Here is a 12417-nt window from a genome sequence, read left to right as displayed (position 1 = left end):
TTCTTTCATGTACCTATTATGGGTAGACAAACTACAATGTCAATACACAGATTAACAGAAAGCCAGTCATCACCATCACCATCACCATCTATTTGGTGGTGAATTATCTAAATGTCAGAGAGAGAAGTTAGGTAGAACCAATGACCTCAGGCTCACAAAAGAGTAAATAAAACAATGAAAAAATATCTACTCATGACCAGCTTGCCTTTCAGTTATACATCTTGCTAATGATAACTGCTTTTAGTTGCCTATCTTCATCACATGTCTGAATGTTAGGAACATAGGCTGGGTGATATGGGGTTTAACTATTGATCCTCAGAGGGGTAGGCAAATCAAACTGACCACGCCTAAGATAATGCATTTGTCAAAAAATTAAACCACCACAATTCAGCAACAATATCTGTATTTTTGAAGGCATCTATTCCTAGAAATATATATTAACTGATATATACTGATATATCTCCTATCACACCTTGGAGATATGTTTCTTCTTTCATTAAAAAAAGCAGTATATTTTAACAGATTTTGATCTTTTTAAAACTCTGGCTTTAATATTTTGACCATTTCTTTCTTGAAGTAAAATGATGGTTAGTGCTTGTACACCACCAATATCTAAATGCATTTTTTTGGATGATGTCTTAGAGTATGTTAATGTGTTTCTAAATATTGGCTACATTTGAAACAAAGTATTTTTACAATTAAAATTTTGGTACCACATTTTACTAGTTTTGGTTTAACCATGCTTTAAACCTGTGATTTTTCTTCTCTTCACTCATACCTTAGCTGAGAGTTGGGAGATCCTAGAGTTTACAGCAGGGTTTTGAATAGGTAGCATCTTAGAAAATTTATTTTTTTTTTTAACTGAACGGAACCAGAAAGATGGCCTAAAACATTTGGGTGGCCTCCATTGTCTTTTCTGTTTTATACAACAGAAAAGTCCTGTGTTTTCATACGTGGACAATATAAATATTATTGGAATATTAGTTTTTCTATAACAGTTACATAAATTGAGCTAAAAACGCTTAGTTTGGAATTTTCGTTTTTTTTTTTTTTTTTTTAATATCCCAGGAAGCACACATTACTATTCTTTACAACCAGATGGAAAACAACATTAAGTCATCTCTTACCATGAAGTTTTAAGGAAATGTTATTTTAATAAAAATGAGAAAGCTGTGGTGTAAAAGTTATCCCCCTCTCCTTATCTCTCTGTTAACATCAGAGCAGTATTGAAATAATGAATGCATTGTTAATGAACCCAAGAAAACAAAAACGATAGTATCTGATCCCGCCCTTGTTTCCAGTACATCTGCGCCGAGATGGTCTGCTGTTATTCAACCAGCTAATCACCATCTTTTGTTCGCATCACTGTGTTTTTACTCATTGGGGCTAATCTACACAGCCATCTGGTATTTGATAGATAATTGCTTTTTCTAAGTCCCACAGAGCCTGAAAAGCATCTCAGGGGAAACTGAACTAGATACATTCTTCTCAGGTAGGGTAACAACTGGAGCTAAGATGAAGGGAAGGCTATAGTGATAATTTTCAACTGGGGTACACATTTTGTCCCAGGTTATAATAAACCTGGAGTTATATGGGAAATGACAGCTTTGATAATATTCCGTAGTATGACTTGTTCTAGAATCTGCTTCCATTTTCCCTGGCAGCCTCATCTTCCAGAACAACTGAATCAGCCAGCATCTCTAGTGCTGAGGCTCAGAAATCTGCAGCGTTCACAAGCTCTCTCATGTGATTCCATGCATAGTCCGGACACCAGGAATTAAATAATGAACAACATAGTCCCTTTCCCATATAGATAAAATTTTAGGGTTCTGTTTATAATAGGATTTTGTTTACAATAATTACTTTTCTGACTACAAAAGAAATACACGCTTACTGCACAAAGCTTAGAAAATACAGAAAGTCCAAAGATGAGTACAGAACTATATCATCCAATGATAAACAAAGTTAATATTGCATACTGCTATGGTTTGAACGTGACCCCTAAGTTCATGCGTTGGAAACTTAATCACCAACGCAACAGTGTTGAGAGGTGGGAACTTTAAGAGGTGATTAGGTCACGAGGGCATGAATGGATTAATGCTGTTATCTCAAGAGTAGGTTCCTAATAAAAGGATGGGTTCAATCCCCTTCTCCCAGCTCTCTCTCCCCTGCTCTCTTGCCCTTCAACCTTCCACCATGTGAAGATGTAGCAAGAAGGCCTTTGCTAGATGTGGGCCCTTTAACTTTAGACTTCTCAGCTTCCAGAATTGTAAGAAACACATTTTTCCTTATAAATGACCCAGTCTGTGGTATTCTGTTAGAGTGTGTAAACCAAAAATAAAATCCTACCTGCCCCCACAACGAACTGAATAGGCCCCCTTGTGGCCAAGGCAACCCCATAAAAATCTTAAAACTGAGTTCCCAGCCAGGATGGGATGGGAAGCCAGACATGCCTCATGACATCCCTTCCCTTTTGCAGTTTAGACACAACTGACCAGCATTAATGTCACAATAGGGATCATAAGACTGACAAAACAGACTCTCTGTGGCACTAAGATACCAAATTATAAACAAGATGTAAGGCTATGCCAGGAAAGGGTTAAGTCACACACTCCTACCCTTGGAATAAATAAACTATGTTTATTTATGAGTAAAATAAATGATTTTTTTCCAACTTTTATTTTTAGTTCAGGGGTGCAGGTGCAGGTTTGTTACATAGGTAAATGTGTGCCACGGTTGTTTGTGCACAGATCATCCCATCACCTAGGTATGAAGCCCAGCATCCATTAGCTATTCTTCCTGATGCTCTCCCTCCTCCCAACCCCACCCTCCAACATGAACTATGTTTTAATTGTCACAAGGTTTTCCTTTTTCCCTAGCAGCTACACAAACACTGGCCTTGGTATAAACAATTACAACTCATCCAGCTCACAGATGCTAACTGAACCCCTCTTCTATCAGCCATAAATACAGCTTTAATGGACAAGACTGATTTCAGTAACTTTCTCCTGATGAGAAGACCATCAACCATGGACTGATTCTGCTGGTTCACAGATGTTGCCCACTTGGGTGCCTTCATGCCCCGAAAAGACCTTTTGATATATAGGGCCTAATTGTAATTACATTTAAATGTTAAGTGTCTACCCCAAAGTGAACATAGGTGTATGTTATATGCATGTTTGTCCAATACACATGTGTTAGGACCACATATTCACCTATGAATATTCATAGCCCCTTCTGTAACCTGTTCAACATGTATGTTTAGCCAACCTGTTCAGCACAAAGCTCCCATCCCAAACCCACCTCTTTCGAAGTGGGTCTTTGTCAGAGGCAGGCTTCTCAGCCTGTGGGAGGGCCACCTTGCAGGCTATAATTCTTAAGAAGAAATAAAGTCTCTTCTCCTTTTCTAAATTTATAAATTGTGTGTTTATTAAAGTGACAAAACAGACTGAGATACATATAAACCTGCAAATACTTCCTTTTCCAAAAAGTGAGATTTGCACAAAACAGTCTATAGTCTCTCTTTTTTTTTCCTCCACTTACCAATACATCATGAGGAGTTTTTAACAGGACATTGTCTTTTTACAGATCTGTAATCTGTCTTACAGTATATAATTTTAAAATGCTCTTCTCTGTCACTTTGAATCATCCAATGTGTAGTGCATTTAAGTCTGCCCAGGCCTAATCTCCCTTTGGCATTTAGTCCCTCAGGAGGATATTGAGGGCTGCCTTTTAGGTTCCAAAGGAGAACATAAGCCTTCACAAAGCCCCTCCTCACCAGGAAAGGGTGGTCTGAAGATTGTCCTCAATCCATGCCTTACAGCCACTCTGCTCTGCTTCTCTTTTGACCCTGAAGAGTGATACAGATATACACCATGTAAATAGAGATGTTTCTTTATAAGCCTGTAGTCTTTCTGGGTGTTCAATGATGACACAGAAGAATAGCTTCTAAGAGAATCAAATGGTGTTTCATATAATTTATTTTTAATAAGTACTTATATTCCTTGGATCAAAGGCAGTAGTGTTTATACTTTGTTACTGTAAGTGTACAAATGTGTGAAAAATATTTTGCCACTATTCTCCATCTGTGCAGCTATGCACTTTTTTCAATACGGTGCTCTGGTTGGATACATTAATGCTTTCCCATGTGGACTTTAAATTATGTATATTATTAATGTTTTTTTCCAGTAAAAATGAGACCTCTCTTGTGAACATTTAAAGTTCACAAAAGAAGTGACTCTTCTATCATTTAAGGTACACGAGAATCCCCTAACATTATCTCATTCAAGGGTCACAAGAGCCCCCTAATATAGCCAGGGTTGTCACATTTAGCTGCAAGATCTTGCCACAGTCACCATTGTGTCAGCAGTGCCAAACACAGTGTCTGGTACACAGGATTCATGAACAGCTGAACATTAGGTTAAATGTTTTGACCACATCATGTGGACAGTAAGACGGCAGAGTAAGGACACTCCCAAACCTAAGATTCTCACTACAAGTTCAGTGTTCCTTCTACTATATCACACTGTCTCCTGCCATTCCAGCTCCAATATAAACATTTTTATTCAGACCCACCAATCATATACACAGGGTGTTCGGTGTCCAGCTTAGAGACTCCCCACTTATTCAAATTATCAGGCTCAGGAGATAGGCTAGGCTAGAAACTGTGTTAAAGCTACCTGAAGAACTATCCTTAGTCAGAGGTGTTCAGTCGAGTCAGTAAGAAATCCTGGCTCCCATCACCCTTGCTGTGACTTGACACTTGGTCTTGTCTGCTGAGATTAATAAAAGTATTCTTGTCATATAGTAGAAAATGGCACTAAACATAGTCCATGCAAAGGCAGACACAGAGATGGCTGTGATGGCTGTTCTATAAATTGATCTGATTTAAGAGTTCAATTCTACTGCTTACAAAGAGAAAACAATATTATGAAGGGTTAATCAGACTTTGTATCTTGACAGGAAGTTATAAAATGGAAACCTAGGTAAAGGCAACTAGAAATAGGCAAGATCCCATCTCAGAATATTGTGAAAACTGAAAATCAGGAACTTGAGACTGAGACAAGTAGCTGTCAGAGAACAACCAAGTGTGGAACAAACTGGGGCCTTTACCAGCAGCCTAAGCTGTGGGAAACTCAGTGGCTAGGGATGATTTCAATGCAGAGGGAGGAGAAAGATGACAATAAGAAGAGGATGCTACACCCAGTGGCAATATTATCAGAAGACTCATAGATTCAGGCCCCTGAGCATCAACTCTCCCAGCTCTCAGTGAGGCACAGAGGTCTAAAATATCCTCCCTCTCTCCATAGTCTTTAAGGCTGCAGCTGTAGTTCATTTACATCTGATTTTCTGGTACAGAAAGGTTTAGGGGGTTAGAGGAAGGAGTATGAGCCCCTGTATAACTGTCTCCAAGTCACAGTCCCCACTAGCCTGGCTAGGGCAAACAAGAGCATCTCTCCTTCCTCTGCCCCTCTGCTGTCCACCAGAACAGCTATTACGACTTGTGATTCTCTGCTCTCCTCATTACACCCTCCTTGACCCCTATGGTATATAAGGACTATTTGGACAAGGCACCCTTCAGTGGCATAAGTTGGCTGGACAACACCACGCCATCCCAGGGGAACATGTGTAGTTCCCACACTTCTCTTGGCTGTTGCCTTCCACACTGTCCTGCCCCTTCCCCACTGGACAGGGAAGACAATGGCCAGTGTATAAGTTAATTTACTCTAGGGGGGATGGAGAGAGGTAAAAGAAAGTAAGGCAAGAAGCCAGTAGCCCATCTTGGAATAAAGGGTTCCCCAACCTGTCCTCTGCTTTCTGAGTCTCTTTCCCTCATGAATATTTATGTGGAGCTCTTTATCTTGGCACTCTCTGGGAGATGGCAGCTGAGAGGATCAAGACTGTGGCCAGTAAAAGCAAGGGAGAACTGACAGGCATGCAGTTAGAAAGCAAGCAACAGACATTAAACTCAAATTCCTTAGATGCAGACTTCCTACTAAAATCTATATGCGGTGGAAGAAGACGCCAGCCCCAGATGTTACTCTTATGCCCATGTTACCTTTTGGAAACCACATACCCAGCAAACTGTTTCATATGTTGCCAAAAATAAACAGACAGAATGCAGCTGGGAACTCTGAGCTGTGCTACTCTGCAAATCATTTTACTGCATACAAATGACAGCTATTATACAACTGGGATCCCCCAGGGAAATAATTTCTATTCCCAAGTCCGTTTATAACCTGATGAGTCAGTTGAGGTCAGCAGGTTGGAGCAGTGTATTAATGAAGCCAAGGTCTCAGAAAAGATGCTCTGGCAGACCTGGATATTTTGCACAGTAAAGATCTGCTTTCCCAAGACCACATCCTTTAATCTTTTTTTTTTTTTTTTTTTTTTTTTTTGAGACGGAGTCTCGCTCTGTCGCCCAGGCTGGAGTGCAGTGGCCAGATCTCAGCTCACTGCAAGCTCCGCCTCCCGGGTTCCCGCCATTCTCCTGCCTCAGCCTCCCGAGTAGCTGGGACCACAGGCGCCGCCACCTCGCCCAGCTAATTTTTTGTGTTTTTAGTAGAGACGGGGTTTCGCCATGTTAGCCAGGATGGTCTCGATCTCCTGACCTTGTGATCCGCCCGTCTCGGCCTCCCAAAGTGCTGGGATTACAGGCTTGAGCCACCGCGCCCGGCCACATCCTTTAATCTTAAAGGTCTGTCTTGCAAATGTGTGCTGGACAGAAGAAGGCTGAACAGAGGGCACTGATGGCTCTGGAAGCCAGAACCGGCTACTGGAGAAACAATTCAGAGATAAAAAGTGACCAGGACATACTCCTGTCTTTAATCTGACTCCCACCTTAGGAATCAGGGTCACTGTTATCACTGTGTAGTGAGATCATTTTTCATCTTGGTCTGCTCACTCAGGCTGACTAGTATCATGTTCTTTTCCTTGTCTCTAATAGTTCCCCTTCCCTTTGAGGTCCAGTTTCTAACCTACAGTAGTTACAAACAAAATAATAGAGCATGTCATGTCAATAAGGTTCCAAGGGAGGACCTATAGAGTAAACAAATGGTTTTAATGCACAAGCTTTGTGATAGTAGAGATCTCCTTCTATTCTGGGTTCAAAGCTTTGTAGCAGGAAACCAAGATTAAAGAGATCTAACTTTTATATATCTGAAAAAAAAAATCTATGATTCAATGCTCCATAAGTACAGCTGTTAAGGATAGTCTTAAGTACTATTCAGTTTAGAATACACTCAGATCTTTAATCAGTTTCCCTTTTTATTTTTATTTTTTTTTGCTATATGCCTAGCAGGTTAAAAAACTATCAACCTGAGTATTCCCAACCTCACTTTCACCACCCGCAACTTCACTCTAGGTTCCAATGTGCCTAATGTGACTCCTAACCTTTTCTGAACGCTGATTTAGAAACTGGGGCCAAAAAAGAGGTAACAACAGCACCTGAAGGCACTTAGCCAGGTTTTCGAGGAGCTCTTTGGTTGGGGGTTGGCAAACAGACAGAAAGACAGAGTTGGCAGAGCTGCCATGTGTGTTGAATACTGTATCAGAAATGGCGAGACAAGATTTCAGCAAGTTCTGTTATAGGTGAAAAATACACCCTCTCACTGTGGGCATTTTTTTTTTTTTTGAGGGGATGAGTAAAGATGTTAGTTGCTTTTAGTCATATTTTTCTGCCACACAGTCGTTTCTTTGAACATATCACTGCAAAGAATCAGGACTCAATGGAACCCCAGTTATATTTTCACATTTTTGTTTTTATCTAACATAATAATAATAGCTAACATTTATTGAGCACTTACCATATATCATTTATTCATTCAATAGCTATTAATTGAACACCTACCTACTATGTTCCAGGCACTATTCTAGGCATTGGAGATACAACAGAATAGGACATGAAAGGTTCCCGCCTCATGGAGCTTATTTTCTAAGGAGAGTAGAGAGACAATAGACAAATATACAAGAGGCAGAAAGAGTGACAGGGTGGCTACTTTAGACTGAGTGATGAAAGAATGCCTCTCGAGGATGTTAAGATGAGAGCTGATGGTATGAAGAGGCCAGCCCTGTAAGATTAATGGACAAGCATTCCAGGAAGCAGAAACTGTGTGTACACAAGGGCCAATGCAAGTACCTGAAGTATGAAAACAGAAGCTCGGTATGGCTGAATCAAAAGGGCCTGGTACAAAATGGTGCCTAAGGTAGAGGTGGGACCAGATCATGTGGGGTTATGCAGGCTTGGGTTTTATTCAATATGCCAAAAATTGAGAAGTCACTGGAGGATTTTAAGTAAGAAACTGATATGATGGAATGTTCATTTTTAAAAGATTGTGTTGGCAATAGGCAGAAAACTGCTTTTGGAGATTGTGGGGAGGGGTGTGTAAGCAGGAGGGCCAGTTAGGAGGCCATTACAGGAGCTCAGGTGACAGTGTAATATCAATGTCAGACATCATGCTTTGCATCAAATCCTTAAACTACCCCCCAAAGAAGTCTACAGAATTGCACAAGGACAAAAGTTTGGCACCAAAGGTGATGCTGGACTGATCCAGCTACCAGATACGTAAGAAGTGGAGCAGGATGGCTAGGCTAAGTGACTTGCAGAAAGTAGGCAGATAGGTCCTCAAAGTCAACAGAGGTTTGAAGGCACAGACAGGTTAGCAGTGACAGCAAGGAATTGCCAACTGATTAGATCTACCCTGGGAGAAGCTCCATCAATTTTTATGTAAATGGAAAGCATTTGAAAGTGGCAGCCCAAGGTGGCCAGGCCAGCCTGGCTATGCCCTATTGCAATAAATCTGGCTCTAGCATCCAAGGCTAAATTTAACCTTTATTTAACCTAAACCTAGAGAAGCAGCATTCAATCTGAATGAGTCCTAGGACTCAGTGATTTCACAAACACAGAGTGGAACTTAGGCCTTGTCTGGTTCCTGATAGAGGAACAGAGAACATTATTTAGACCCAAGGCCAACTCCTTAGGTGTGGCTATGTTGAGGACTGGGAACACACATGTTCTCACAGTCTCACACCCAGACCCACTAACCAAGGAAACATTGCTATTGGTTCCTCATGTGATTCCACTGAGCAGCATCAGTTCCTCTTCTCCCACCAGCGCCGCTTTCTAGACCCAGCTCTGAGGACTTTAACTGAGTCTGAGTGATCCACAAGAGAAGCAGCAGCCCTAAAGGAAGCCCGCCTAACCTGGAGGGTGCCTTATGCCTCCGACGGGCTAGAAAGTCAGTCTCCTCTTAAGCACACCACAGGAAAACCCTGTAGCCCTCCACAGAGAAGGCGTCTGTCAACAAAGAAGGTGACTGTGAACCTAGCATGTTCTGTTTGATTCTGGCCTCTCCCCATGCTTCTCAACATGGATTCTTACTTGCAGTGACATCAGCAGCAAAGCCATTACATTCTCTCTGCATCTTTGCTGGGTTCTCTTAAACAAAGTAGGACAAAACAGAAAGAGATTTCACATAGTTTCTGAAGAAAAGTTCAGAAAAAAAAAGTGAAAATGAAAACAGAATGAAGGGATATGGGATGGGCACAGAGGAGCAGTTAAAGGAGAGAGGTCCTAGAGCCACACTGCCCGGCTTCAAGTCCCAGATCTGCCACTAACAGTTGTGTGACCTTGCATAAGTCATTTAACGTCTCTGTGACTCAGCTCCCTCATCTAAAAAATGCAGGTAACAACAATATCCGCTCACAGGGCTATGAGAAGTAAGTTAACATGAACATATGGAACAGTCCCTGGCCCAGAGTTAGAGGTACGTACGGGTTATCATCATCATAGTGGGCTTCTTAAATCTGAACGCAAAACTGTAGTGCTGCTCCTGGAAAAAATTATACCAGAAAGACACTGAGTAAGGTGTAGGAGCCCTCAAAGATCAGGTCATCAAAGGGGTGGATCCTTTGGAGTGAACGGAGGAAAATAAGTTAGCTACTTAGAGCATGGATAAATGCAGCCAAAGAGAAGAAAGAGAAATACACAGATGACAGATGTACTAATGTTTTAAAATAGCTAAATTCCAGGGGAATGGGCCATGGAGACTTACCTAACTAGATTAGCAAAACTAGACTAAAAACTAGTTTATAGGTGGAAAACCATGAAGTACATCATAGTGATAAATTCCTACTCATTATATCGACTGGTGTGATAAGGGACACACAGAGCAGCTCACATACTTCCTTACAACAGTGGGGAATCATAGAGGATGATCTATCAGAAACCATGGATGTCACGAGTGAAGATCTGGGGAGACAATGAATGTAATGTTCTCCATTTTTATATGGAAAGCCTGCATTATTGCTGTCCTTCTCTGGGTGATTCATCACATTCACCAACAGATATAGCAAGCTTGTGACACTTTCCCTGAATGGGAAAGGGTGGGAATTTTTACAGCCTGCTAAACATACATACGGCCTGAGCTATTATTCTGCTGTGTTAGCCACCTATTCACAAACCTTGATTGGCAGGTGGATGACATTAGCCAGCTGTGGGAAAGGCCAAAGGAGACAGTAACCATGGACATTAAACTTTGTGATAGCTCCTCTCATGACTGACTATTTAACTAAATTAAATCTCCTGTCCCTCATCCTTGAGATACTGGGTTCTCCAAGTAGTGCTGGAAGATGGACAGTGCTCCTTCACATCTTCGGCCACAAACACTGCACAAACTTAGGCTCAGGAAGGGGACTGCATGCCAAAGTTCAATCACATTTCACCATGCATGGCAGAATGATGGGCAGTTTCTCTTTGACTCTGGCATTTTTTGGTTTTCTATGAAACAAATGTCAAAGATGTCAAAGAACTAAAAGGTTTGCTTCCTTAAGTCAATCTATTTCACACCAATTTCTCCTTTTTTTTTTTTTGACAGAGTCTTGCTCTGTCGCCACGCTAGAGTGCAGTGGCGCGCTCTTGGCTCACTGTGAGCTCCGCCACCCGAGATCAAGCGATTCTCCTGCCTCAACCTCTCAAGTAGCCGGGACTACAGGCGCATGCCACCATGCCTAGCTAATTTTTCTATTTTTAGTAGAGATGGGGTTTCACTATGTTGGCCAGGATGGTCTCGATTTTTTCACCTCGTGACCCACCTGCCTTGGACTCCAAAAGTGCTGGGATTACAGGCGTGAGCCACCACACCCAGCCCATCTAACCAGTTTCTAAGATACGTGAGACACCACAGAGATAAATATGGAGGGCAGAATCCACCTCTGTTTTTTTGTGTTTGTTGCTGTCTGAATCTGTTATATAAAAAGGAGTTAACAGGACTCACAGGATTGAAAAGAGGCTTAAAGGAGATAACCCACTTGTCTAGTACCTGGCATATGGCAATGTAGGCTTTACTCCAAAAAGAAGGGTTAATCTGTTCAGTCTAAAGAGACTAAGCACTCAAAAGGCCATGTTGTAGTCTGCAGTGCTGGCACTAACCAGCCTTTCAACAGGGTCACACTGGGCTAATTGTTATCCAGAACCGGGGGAGCTCATTCCCCTGGCTCACACACACCCTGAGAGACCTGTATTCAACAGGATACACGTAAATCCTCATTACAACTGACGGCTTGGATCATCAGAGTTAGCAACTGTTACACTGAATGCTTACTATGTTCTTTAATGCAGACAAGAGTTTAATATAAAGTAGCTCTGTTTTAGGCACCCTCCAAGAGAACTTGATATCCTTAACCTGTTAAAAGTATGCTTAAACAGAATGCCTCTCCTTCCGTGGCTCTCAAGCACCAGTTTATGGCCACATGTTCTAAAATGGGTCCAATTTTCTCTAAGTGAGCAAAGGGTGTCAAGGAGAGTAAGAACTTAAAATCTGAGCAAGAGTTTACTTTCCCCAAACTTATAAGACTTAGGTTTAATTTTGTGGTAATAACTACAGATTTGTTAAATACATATACATATTATATATATGTATACCCACACACACACACACACACACACACACATATATATAAAGGTAGCTTGTCTTTAATTATATTCAACCACTTTTCCAAATATTGTTATGATCTGCACAGAAACTTTGTCTTGACCAATAACTTTTCCCTTCAATTAAAACTTTTGAAAAACAGAAGTAGACAGAAAAGCCCAGTTCTAGTACTGGTCTGTAGATATCTTAAATACTTAATAGAAAAGATGAGAAAAAGACATGACTGGATTGAGGCCAACATCTTTTTTGGAAAACTGGAGTTAACGGTAGCAAAGATATTAACAAATCTAACATGCAGCAGACACATGTATAACATATCTAAAACCTGGATATCCAGGTACTCAAGTAATATTAAGAATGATTGGTATACATTCTAGCCAGACTGTTCTAGGAAATTGTGTTGCAGTAACAACCCCAATATCTCATTACTTTAACATGACCATCAGGTACCTGGGGGCTTTGCTCATCATGGCAACTCAAGGGACCC

At 41.2% G+C, this 12417-nt stretch overlaps 1 protein-coding gene across 11 annotated transcripts in view; it reads right to left on the bottom strand.

The window, feature by feature from the left end:
• The window catches only part of TMEM108 (transmembrane protein 108), a 337530-nt gene that overhangs the window by 201015 nt on the left and 124098 nt on the right, over positions 1–12417 (bottom strand). For 2 of the 11 annotated variants that reach the window (XM_065539910.1, XM_065539917.1), the window contains exon 3: positions 3779–3850. The exons of the other annotated variants lie outside the window; for them this stretch is intronic. The gene's annotated coding sequence lies outside the window, so the exon portion shown is untranslated. The remainder of the gene's footprint in view (positions 1–3778; positions 3851–12417) is intronic. 11 annotated transcript variants of the gene reach the window in all.

The sequence above is a fragment of the Macaca fascicularis genome, chromosome 2 (assembly GCF_037993035.2).
Source record: "Macaca fascicularis isolate 582-1 chromosome 2, T2T-MFA8v1.1".
Taxonomy (NCBI): Eukaryota; Metazoa; Chordata; class Mammalia; order Primates; family Cercopithecidae; genus Macaca; species Macaca fascicularis.
This window is presented reverse-complemented; position numbering and strand designations above follow the sequence as displayed.